Below are 12,150 nucleotides of genomic sequence, written 5' to 3'. Positions count from 1 at the left end.
ACTTCACACGCCACTGTGCACGCTGGAGACCTATTAGTGAACAACCTTGGATTTCTCTCGCCATTATAAAACTTACATTTCATTATCATGAAATCATATGAACTAGACCTCAATCCTTTCTCTTCCTTATTTTGCTACATTCAATGGCCTTAGTCTAACAGGGGCTCTTACCGATGGTTTTCACAAAGCAGAAAATAACAGCAAATATTATTTTCCTTCGTAAATGAAGATTCTTTAAGAACAACAAAAAGAATGTCATTGGGATCCTTGCCCACTGGCTAAGGGGAGTCGTTTTATCCTTAAGGATTGGTTTCTAATTTCAGGAAAGTATTATTCAGTTCCTAGCTTTAGTGACTATTTGCTGAGTCAAATCAATATGCAATAACAAGTATTCATATAGTTAGTGTAATCCATTTGCTATAAAAACTAAACAAAAGATACTGTCTTAACACATTAGCTTCCTCATACTGTGATTGTAGAGGAAACATACAACCTCTTAACTTAAAATCCTTTTACTTTCTTACATAAAGATGTCATATGGGATATTTGAAGTGGTGACTAAATAAATGAACTTCTTCTCCAACAATATTGCTCAAGTTTTTAAATCTCTTAAAATTAACTGTTTAAATAATAATAAATACTAGTCTCTTAAGGAGGAAATTAAGAAACACTATAGGAGCTCATCCAGCATGTTCCAAGACTTTGTACAACCAATGGGATTCATTCTGAACACCTGCTTGCCATCTGGCCATCTAGAATTTGGGCACACATTATGGGGAGATGCCCATGTGACTAGGGTGCCATAAAACCCTTGGCACTGAGTCTAAAGGGACTCTGTGGTTTAGTAGATGGCATTTCACATGTCTTGTCAGAATTTGACAGTGGAATACTTGAGCACATCCTGGGAACTCCACAGGGAGAGAGATTTGCGAGAGGGTACCTGGTGTCCTCCACACTTTGTCACACACACATTTTCTCTCTCCTGATTGTCCTATGATCCTTCCACTCAAGTAACTCATAGGTAAGAGTAAAACTACATGTTGAGTCCTATAAATTTTCTAGTGAATAAACCTGTCTAGCTGTGGGTTCAGGAACCGCTCTCAGAATGACATTATGTGAAAATTTTATGATGTGAGATGGTATGTTGCACATAATTACAGGCAGAGGGTGATTTCAAGCATACCTCTCTTGGAACTGGGTCTTCTTACTGCTTCTTCTGTCGATTGCAGTAGATCTATTTGAATGAAGGGAAGAAAAGTTACCCATGGACACCCCAACAACCTCAATATGTATGGAAAAAAACTGGTCTTTCCTGTGGACCTATTGCTCTTCCCTGTTCACCTAATAAAGTCCCAATCTCCACCTGCAGTTCACATGCCAGTGTGCACACTAGAGATCTATGAATGAACCATCTTACATTTCTCTCTCCATGATAACATTTACATTTAATTATCATGAAATCATATGAACTAGACCTCTTTCCTTTCTCTTATTTATTTTGCTACAGTCAACGGCCTTAGTCTAACAGGGGCTCTTAACGATGGCACTCACAGGGGAGAAAATAACAGCAAATATTATTTTCCTTCATCAATGAAGACTCTTTAAGAAGAACAAAACCAATCTCATTGGGATCCGTGCCCACTGGCTAAGTGGTGTCGTTTTTATCCTTAACCATTGGGTTCTGATTCCAAAAACGTATTGTTCAGTTCCTAGTTGTAGTGACATTTTGCTGAGACAAATCAATATGCAATAAGAAGTATTTATATATTAGTGTAATGCATTTGCTATAAAAACTAAACAAAAGATCTTGTCTTAACACATTAAGTTTCTCATACTGTGATTATAGAGGACACATGCAACCTCTTAACTTATAATCCTTTTACTTTGTTACATAAAGATATCATATGGGATATTGGAAATGGTGACTAAATAAATGAACTTCTTCTCCAACAATATTGCTCAAGGTTTAAAAACTCTTACAGTTAACTGTTTAAATAATAATAAATACTAGTGTATTAAGGAAGAATTTAAGAAACACTATAGGAGGCCCGTCCAATGTGATCCAGGAGTCTGTACAACCAATGGGATTCATTCTGAACACTTACTTGCCTTCTGGCCATCTAGAATTTTGACACACACTGTGGGGAAGATGCCCATCTGACTAGGGTGCCATAAAACCCTTGGCACTGACTCTAAAGGGACTCTGGGGCTGGTAGATGCATCTCACATGTCTTGTCAGAATTTGACAGTGGAATACTTGAGCACATCCTGGGAACTCTACACGGAGAGAGATTTGCAAGTGAGTGCCTGGTGTCCTCCACACCTTGTCACACACATATTTTCTCTTTCCTGATTGTCCTATGATCCTTCCACTCTAATAAATCATAGGTACGAGCAAAACTACATGTTGAGTCCTATGAATTTTCTAGTGAGTAAACCCACCTATCTGTGGGTTCAGGAACCCTGTCTGAATGGCATTATGTGACAATTTTCTGATGCGGGATGGTATGTTCCACATGATTAGAGGCAGAGGGTGATTCAAGCATACCTCTCTTGGAACGGGGTCTTCTTACTGCTTCTTCTGTAGATTGCAGTAGATCTATCTGAATAGAGGAACAAAAAGATAAGTGAAACAATGATGTCAGAAAACAATGTGAAACAAAAAAACAAGGCAATTTCCTCAAAATAGAAAATGCAGAATCCTAATCATAGACAGCCTTCTGTATGGTATGTAAGTGCCTATAAATGAAATAAAACATCACACTGGCAATTTTCTCTAGCAACACATAATTCCTTTTGACAATAGTTCTGAATGAATCAAGAAACTAAGGTAGCGAAAGAAAAACAATAATTTTCCAATACATTACAGTAGTGTTCGAGTGATTACAGAGCTCTGTTTCTTTGTTTCTGAAGTTTTTCTTAATATCTTATGAAACTAAAAACATGGCTCTCCTGTGAAAGGCAGTTGTTGAAAGGACAAGGTAAAAAGTCAAAGAAACTGTTTCCAAAATATACGTTGAGTTACCCTTGGATACCCCAAGAAACTCAACATGTATGTGGAAAAATTGGACTTTCCTGTTGAGCTGTTGCTCTTCCCTGTTCATCTAATAAAGTCCCATTCTGCCTCTCCACTTCACATGCCAGTGTGCACACTGGAAACCTATGAATGAACCGTCTTAGGTATCCCTCTCCATAATATTTACATTTAATTATCATGAAATCATATGAACTAGAGCTCAATCCTTTCTCTTCTTTATTTTGCTACAGTCAAAGGCCTTAGTCTAACAGGGGTTCTTAATGATGGCTTTCACAGGGGGGAAAATAACAGAAAATATTATTTTCCTTCAACAATGAAGATTCTTTAAGAAGAACAAAACCAATCTCATTGGGATCTTTGCCCACTGGCTAAGTGGAGTCATTTTTATCCTTTAGCATTCGTTTCTGATTCCAAGAAAGTATTGTTCAGTTCCTAGTTTTAGTGACTTTTTGCTGAGACAAATCAATACGCAATAACAAGTGTTTATATACTTAGTGTAATCCATTTGCTATTAAAACTAAACAAAAGATCCTGTCTTAATATGTTAAGTTTCTCATACTGTGATTAAAGAGGATACATGCAACTGCTTAACTTAAAATTCTTTTACTTTGTTATATAAAGATATCATATGGGATATTTGAAGTGGTGAGTAAATAAATGAACTTCAACAATATTGGTCAAGTTTCTAAATCTCTTACAATTAACTATTTAAATAATAATAAATACTAGTCTCTTAAGGAAGAAATTAAGAAGCACGATAGGAGCCCATCCAGCATGATCTAGGAGTGTGTACAACCAATGGGATTCATTCTGAACAGTTGCTTGCCATCTGGCCATCTAGAATTTTGGCACACACTATTGGGAAGATGTCGATGTGACTAGGGTGCCATACAACCCTTGGCACTGGGTCTAAAAGGACTCTGGGGTTTGGTAGATGACATTTCACATGTCTTGTCAGAATTTGACAGTGGAATACTTGAGCACATCCTGTGAACTCCACAGGGAGAGAGCTCTTGCAAGCCGTTACCTGGTGTCCTCCACACTTTGTCACACACATTTTCTCTTTCCTGGTTGTTTTATGACCTTTCCACTCTAGGAAATCATAGGTAAGAGTAAAACTACATGTTCAGTCCTATGAATTTTCTAGTCAGTAAGTCCACCTAGCTGTGGGTTCAGGAACCCCTGTCTGAATGGCACATGTGACAATTTTATGCTGTAGGATGGTATGTTCCACATGATTAGAGGCAGAGGGTGATTTCAAGCATACCTCTCTTGGAACTGGGTCTTCTTATTGCTTCCTTTTTGGATTGCAGTAGATCTATTAGATCCAAGGAAGAAAAAGATAAATGAAACAATGATGTCAGAAAACATTATGTAACAAAAAAACAAGGCAATTTCCTCAAAATAGGAAATGCAGAATCCTAATGATATAGAGCCTGATCTCCTATATGCAAGTGCCTATAAATGAAATGAAATATCACACTGGCAATTTTCTCTAAGGACATTTAATTCCTTTTTACAATAGTTCTGAACGAATCAAGAAACTAGGATAGCAAAAGCAAAACAATAATTCTCAAAGCTAGTACAACAGTTTTCTAGTGATTACAGAGTTCTATTTCTTTCTTTCTAAACTTTTCCTTAATATTTTATGATACTAAAAACATGGCACCCCTATGAAAGGGAGTTGTTGAAAAAACAGGGTAAAAAGTCATAGAAGCTGTACATAAAATGTTGGGTGCATTTCCCATGGATATTGCAAGAAACAACATGTATGGAAAAAAAAGTGGTCTTTCCTGTTGAGCTGTTGCTCTTCCCTATTCATCTAATATAGTCCTAATCTCCACCTCCAGTTCACATGCAAGTGTGCACACTGCAGACATATGAATGAAACCTCTTAGATTTCTCTCTCCATGATAATATTTATGTTTAATTATCATGAAATCATATGAACTAGACCTCTTTCCTTTCTCTTATTTATTTTGCTACAGTCAACGGCTTCAGTCTAACAAGGGCTCTTAACGAAGGCTTTCACCATTGGGAAAATAGAAGCAAATATTATTTTCCTCCGTAAATGAAGATTCTTTAAGAAGAACAAAACCAATCTCATTGGGATCCGTGCCCACTGGCTAAGTGGTGTCGTTTTTATCCTTAAGCATTGGTTTCTGATTCCAGGAAAGTATTGTTCACTTCCTAGATTTAGTGACTTTTGACTGAGACAAATCAATATGCCATCACAAGTATTCATGTACTTAGTGTAATCCATTTGCTTTAAAAACTAAAAGAAGATTCTTTCTTAAAAAGTTAAGTTTGTCATAATGTGATTATAGAGGAAACATACAACCTCTTAACTTAAATTCCTTTTATTTTGTTAAACAAAGATATCATATGGGATATTTGAAGTGGTGACTAAATAAATGAACTTCTCCAACAATATTGGTCAAGTTTCTAAATCTCTTACAATTAACTGTTTAATAATAAATACTCGTCTATTAAGGAAGAACTTAAGAAACACTATAAGAGCCAGTCCAGCTTGATCCAGGAGTTTGTACAAACAATGGGATTCATTCTGAACAATTCCTTTTCATCTGGACATCTAGAATTTTGGCACACACTGTGGGAAAGATGCCGATGTGACTAGGGTGCGGTAAAACCCTTGGCACTGAGGAAAGGGACTCTTGGACTGGTAGATGGCATTTCTCATGTCTTGTCAGAATTTGACAGTGGAATACTTGAGCACATCTTGGGAACTCCACAGGGAGAGAGCTCTTGCAAGATTGTGCCTGGTGTCCTCCACTCTTTGTCACACACACCTTTTCTCCTTGCTGATTGTGTTATGATACTTCCACTCTAGTAAATCACAGGTAGGAGTAAAATTCTATGTTGAGTCCTATGAATTTTTCTAGTGAATAAGCCCACCTAGGTGTGGGTTCAGCAACCCCTTACAAAATGGCTTTATTTGGCCTTTTTATGATGCAGAATACTATGTTCCACATGATTAGAGGCAGAGGGTGATTTCAAGCATACCTCTCTTGGAATCGCTTCTTCTTGATGTTTCTTCTGAAGATTCCTGGAGAGCTGTTTGAACAAAGGTATGAAAAGGTAAATGAAATGGCGACAGAATACAATGTGAAAGAAAAAAACGAGGCAAATTACTCAAAATAGAAAATGCAGAATCCTAATGACAGACAATATGCTCTACTATATGAAAGTGCATATAAAGGAAATGAAACATCACACTGGCAATTTTCTCCAACTAAGCAGGATTTCATTCCTCTGTACAATAGATATGAATCAATCAAGTCACTGAGATAGCGCTAGAAAAACAACAATTATCAAAGACAGTACAATAGGGTTCTATCGATTACAGACATCTATTGGTTTGTTTCTAACATCTTTCTTAATACCTCATGACACTAAAAATATGTCTCTCCTGTGAAAGGTAGTTGTTGACAGGACAAGGTAAAAGTCAAAGAAACTGTATCCAAAATATAGGGTGAGTTACCCATGGATATTCCAACAAACTCAACATGTATGGGGGAAAACTGGTCTTTCCTGTTGAACTGTTGCTCTTCCCTGTTCAACTGATAGAGTTTTATTCTCCATGTCAAATTCACATGCCAGTGCACAAGGTGAAGAAATGTGAATTAACCAGCTTAGATTTCTCTCCCTCTACTAACTTTTTACCCTTAATGGTCATGAAATCCTGTGAACTAGACATCTTTTCCTTCTCTGCTTTATTTTGCTACTGTCAACTGCCCAAGTCAAACAATTGGCTTTCACAGGGGCAAAAATTATACAATTATTATTCCTTCATAAATTAAAATTTTTTAAGCAGAACAAACGAGAAAGACATACGCTTAGAAAAACACAATCATCTTCAATGGAATAAATTGACCCTCCTGACTTGATTTCAGCATGTATGGGTGAGAGCTTCATCATGCCCTGAAGGTAGTCCAAGGAGGCAAAGCTTCCTTTGTCTTTCATTGTCTTTATGTGGTTTCCTTCAATCTGTCCTGTACATGAGCGCTTTGCAAACTAGGGACTATGGGCAATAATACAACCTGTCATCTGGTTTTGTACATAAAGTCTCACTGGAACACAGTCCTGCCTTTTCCTTGACATATTGTTTGTGACTGCTCTCACACTACAATGGCAGACTTGAGAAGATATGACAGACGACATGACCTAAAATCAGCCCCTTTACAGAGAAAGCATCCTGATCACCCCTTCATATCAAAACCAGAGTGCCCCCAGCAAGTGTAATCTTATGACACATCTGCTCAGTGCGCTCCAATGAATCCCTGTAGTAAACATGGCTGACCTTCTACCTTAGTCGTCCTTCTTGCTAGAGACCCCCAGCTGTATTTGGACACTTACTGTCCTGATACACAAAGAGAAATGATTATACTAAGCTAAACACAGTACCTAGGTTGCCACTAAGTAGTCTAGGAGTGAGCATGTGATGTACCCCAAGCCTATAAAATGTTAGCGGAAGTCAACTGCAAGCCCCTCAGTTTTCCTCATATTTAAAAGAAACATATAGCTCAGCATCACCAATCAGGGAAATGCAAATGAAAGCCATAATGCAGGACAACCTCACTCATTTCAGAATGGCTATCCTCAAGATATAAATAAATAAATCACAAGTGTTGGCCACGATGTGTAGAAAAGAGAAAGCCTCAAGCTCTATTCCTGGGGTTGTACATTGGTATTGTCACTATGAAAAACAGCATGGAGATGTCTCAGAAAATTAGAAATAAAACTGCCATTCCACTTCTGGGCATTTCTTCAACAAAAGCATGTACTCAGATTTGAAAAGATATCTGCACACCTATGTTCACTGAAGCATTACTTACAATAGCCAAGATATGGTAGCAATGTACGTGTCTTTTGATATATAAAGAAAAAAATATGATGTAGAAAGTATGTATTATATATTGAAATATCGCTCAGAAATGGAAATAAGGAAATCTTGCCAATTACAGCAACATGGATGGACCAAAAGGCTGTTATGCTTAGTGAAATAAGACAAGAAAGACAAATAAAGTATGTCTCACTTATACGTGGAATCTAAATAACCAAACAGACAAAACAGAAACACACCCCATGACGACAGGGAACAAAATCATGGTTGCCAGAGGCTAGTGGGTTAAGGAGACACATGATATAGAAGAACATGAATAAGAAGTGAACCTTGTAGTTACAGCATATGTGAGCCACCCGGATGTACTGTGAAGCACAGGGAATGTGTCAGTATCGTAGTAACTTTGCACCGAAGTAGATGGCAACTAGACTTAGCGTGGTGATCACATCCTAAAATATAGGTGTCAAACCACCATGTTGTACACCTGAAAGTTATATATTGTGTGCCAACTATGCTTTAAACAAGAAATTTCAAAGGAAAAGAGAAACGCATAAGGAAAAGCAGGTCTTCAAGCCTTTACACACTGTCATGTGAGAATATGATGCCTCGGAGCCCTCGCTAAGCAGCTGGCCAGGAAAGGACACATTAACACTGACAACCACGCACCTGGAAAGGGACAACTGGGATCCTGATGACATCACAGAAACACCAAAACAATCCTGGTTCCTATTGTTTTGGCCACAGTTAATTAGGCCACCGATCCTCTAAAGCTAAGACCATTCTATGTGACTGACAGCCCAAGGCCTACAGGGTAAGATCTCTTCCTTTCTGGTGTAGGAGACTTTCATAAGCTTGCCTTCGCTAGGTATTCACCTCATGCCCAGCCATTCCCACAGGAAACATTCTGCACCATCAAAACAGAACTGGGCATTAATGCCGCAAAGTTCTATTGTACATCTGAGCCCTTGTTGCTGTCCCCACTGACAAACGCAATGTTCCTCCAGCTAAACATCACCCTTCTGCACCTTTACCTGGCAAACTTCTACACGTTCTGCATGCTTACTTTACATCCCACCTGTGCTTTTTATGTTTAATTATAAATCTTCTTTTCCTTTATAAATTTATTTATTAGACAGACAGGAAGGGAGAAAGAATCATGATTTGATGTCCTACTATTTATGCATTCATTGGTTGATTCTGGTATGTACCCCTACCAGGAGTCAAACCCACAACTTTGGCACTTGGGGACAATACTTTAACCAACTGACCTACCTGGCTAAGGCCTCACACACATTTTTCAAACACTAATTCTCATCATGGATTTAAAGTGTCTGCCACATACTACACACCCATGCAAAAGAATAAATAATGACAAAGGTAAGCTCCTAGTGTGCTCTGGCACCTAGTAAGCACTGAGTAAAGTACTAAAAATAATAAAAATCACAATGATAATAAGAAGGTCTCGGAGGGCAGAAACCAGGTTTTTTAAATGTTTGAATTCGGCAACATAGAAGAACACCAAGTACCTAAAAGACACCTAAGAGTTAAATAGGAAACCATTAAGACGGAACCAACGAATAACTGAATTCTGTGATTTTCTTTGAAAATTCTGTTTCAAAAAACATACAGAAATAAACCAGACACAGCTCTCTGATATTAAGAGCACCTTCAAGGTCAAACCACTATTTCATCTTTGTGTTTCTTATAATTTGCAAAACCAACCTACACAAGTTCTTGTTGAAGGTCTACTAAGTCCAAGGTGTCCTCATACAGTTCACGCGGCAGGCACAATGAACTCAGTGCCACAGCTGGGTAGCACACTGGCGTTTTTCTTATAGTGAAACATTTCTCTACTTTTATTATAACTTGTTAACTCTGAGTTGAGCTACTTGAATACTTATTGTGATTATCTTTTCACCAATGGCAACAGAGCATCTGGTTCTAGGGAAATTACAGTGTCATGACAATTATCCAACAAGCAGAAGGATCATATTGTTCTAATGAAGTCAACATGCCTCATTCTGTTTTTACTTCTGAGGAGTGAATTTGATCATAGTAAGACCTTGTTGGTATAGTATGTAAAATAACCTCTCCTTCTAAACTGGCATTTACTCACTGACTTCTGTACTTCTGGTAGATATTTTTAAAAACCAATCTCTTTGGGATCCTTGCCCACTGGCTAAGTGTTGTCGTCTTTATCGTTACCCATTGGTTTCTGGTTCCAGGGACGTATAGTTCAGTTCCTAGTTTACTGACTTTTTAGTGAGACAAATCAGTATGTAATAATAAGTATTAATTTACTTAATCTAATCCATTTGCTGTAAAATCTAAACAAAAGATCATTTCTTAACAATTTCAGTGGGTCATAATGTGGTTAGTGAGGAAACATACTATCTCTTAATTTAAAATCCTTTTACTTTTTTACATTAAGATATCAGATGGGATATTAGAAGTCATGACTAAATAAATGAGCTTCTCCAACAATATTGCTTCTGATTTTAAATCACCTACTATGAACTGTTTAAATAATACTGAATAATATTCTATTAAGGAAGAAATTAAGAAAAACTATAGGAGCCCAGCCAGCCGGAGCCAGGAATTTGTACAACCAATGGGATTTATGTTGAACACTTGCTTTCCTTCTGGGGATCTAAAATTGTGTAACACACTATGGGGAAGATGCCTATGTGATTAGGGTTCCATAAAACCCTTGGCACTGAGTCTAACGGCACTTTGGGACTGGTAGATGGCATTTCACATGTTTTGTCTGAATTTGACAATGGAATACTTGAGTACATCCTGGGAACTCCACAGGGAGAGGGTTCTTGCAAGCTTGTGGCTGGTGTGTTCCACACTTGGTCACACGCACCTTTTCTCTTTGATGATTTTCCTATGATCCTTCCACTCTAGTAAGTCACAGGTAGGAGAGTAAAATTATATGTTGAGTCCTATGATTTTCTGTAGTGAATAAGCCCACCAAGGTGTGGGTTCAGGAACCCCTAACAGAATGGAATTATGTGTCATTTTTTATATGCGGGATGGTATGTTCTACATGATTAGAGGCAGAAGGTGATTTCAATCATACCTCTCCTGGAATTCCTTCTTCTTAATGCTTTGTCTGAAGATTCCCGTAGATCTATTTGAATAAAGGCATGGGAAGGTAAATGAAATGATGATGTCAGAAAATAATATGAAAAAGGCAACAATTATATTTATTGAAAATATAAAATACAGAATCTCAATAACTTATAACACGTTCTATAGTATGAAAGTTTTCGTAAAGAAAATGAAACATCACTGTGACCATTTTTGCCAATTAAGCAGGGTCTACTTCCTTTGTACAATAATTATAAATCAATCAAGTAACTGGGATAGTGAGAGAAAAACAATATTTCTCAAAGATAGTACATTAGTGTTCTAGTGATTACAGAGTTCTATTTCTTGGTTTCTAAACTTTTTCTTAATATCTTATGACACTACAAACATGGCTCTCCTATGAAAGGCAGTTGTTGACAGGACAAGGTAAAGAATCAAACAAACTGCATCCAAAATGTGGGGTGAGTTACCCATGGATATTCCAACAAACTCAAAATGTGTGCGAAAAAACAGGTCTTTCCTGTTGAACTGTTGCTCTTCCCTGCTCATCTGATAAAGTCCTATTCTCCATGTCCAATTCACATGCCAGTGCACAAGCTGGAGACCTATGAATGAACCATCTTAGGTTTCTATCCCTCTACTACCTTTTTACACTTAAACGTCATGACATCATATGAACTAGACCTCTTTTCTTTCTCTGCGCTATTTTGCTGCTGTCAACTGCCCTTGTCAAATGCTTGGCTTTCACAGGGTCAAAACTATCAGCAACTATTATTGTTCCTTCGTAAATTAAAAAGATTTTTTAAGCAGAACAAACAAGAAAGACATCCTCCTAAGAAAACACCAACATTTTAAATGGAATGTATTGACCCTCCTGACTTGAATTCAGCTTCATCATGGCCCGATGCTAGTCCAAGAAGGGAAAGCTTCCTTTGTCTCCCACTCCCTTTATGTGGTTTTCTTCTGTCTGTCCTCTGCAAACTAGGGCCCATGGGTCTAAAACAACCTGCCATCCACTTTTGTACATAAAGTCTCATTAGAATACAGTCATGTCTTTTCACTGACATATTGTCTATGACTGCTCTCACACTACAATGGCAACTTGAGGCGATATGACAGGTCACATGGCCTAAATTCAGGCCCTTTACAGAAA

Source organism: Miniopterus natalensis, chromosome 1 (genome assembly GCF_054644295.1).
Source record: "Miniopterus natalensis isolate mMinNat1 chromosome 1, mMinNat1.hap1, whole genome shotgun sequence".
Taxonomy (NCBI): Eukaryota; Metazoa; Chordata; class Mammalia; order Chiroptera; family Miniopteridae; genus Miniopterus; species Miniopterus natalensis.
This window is presented reverse-complemented; position numbering follows the sequence as displayed.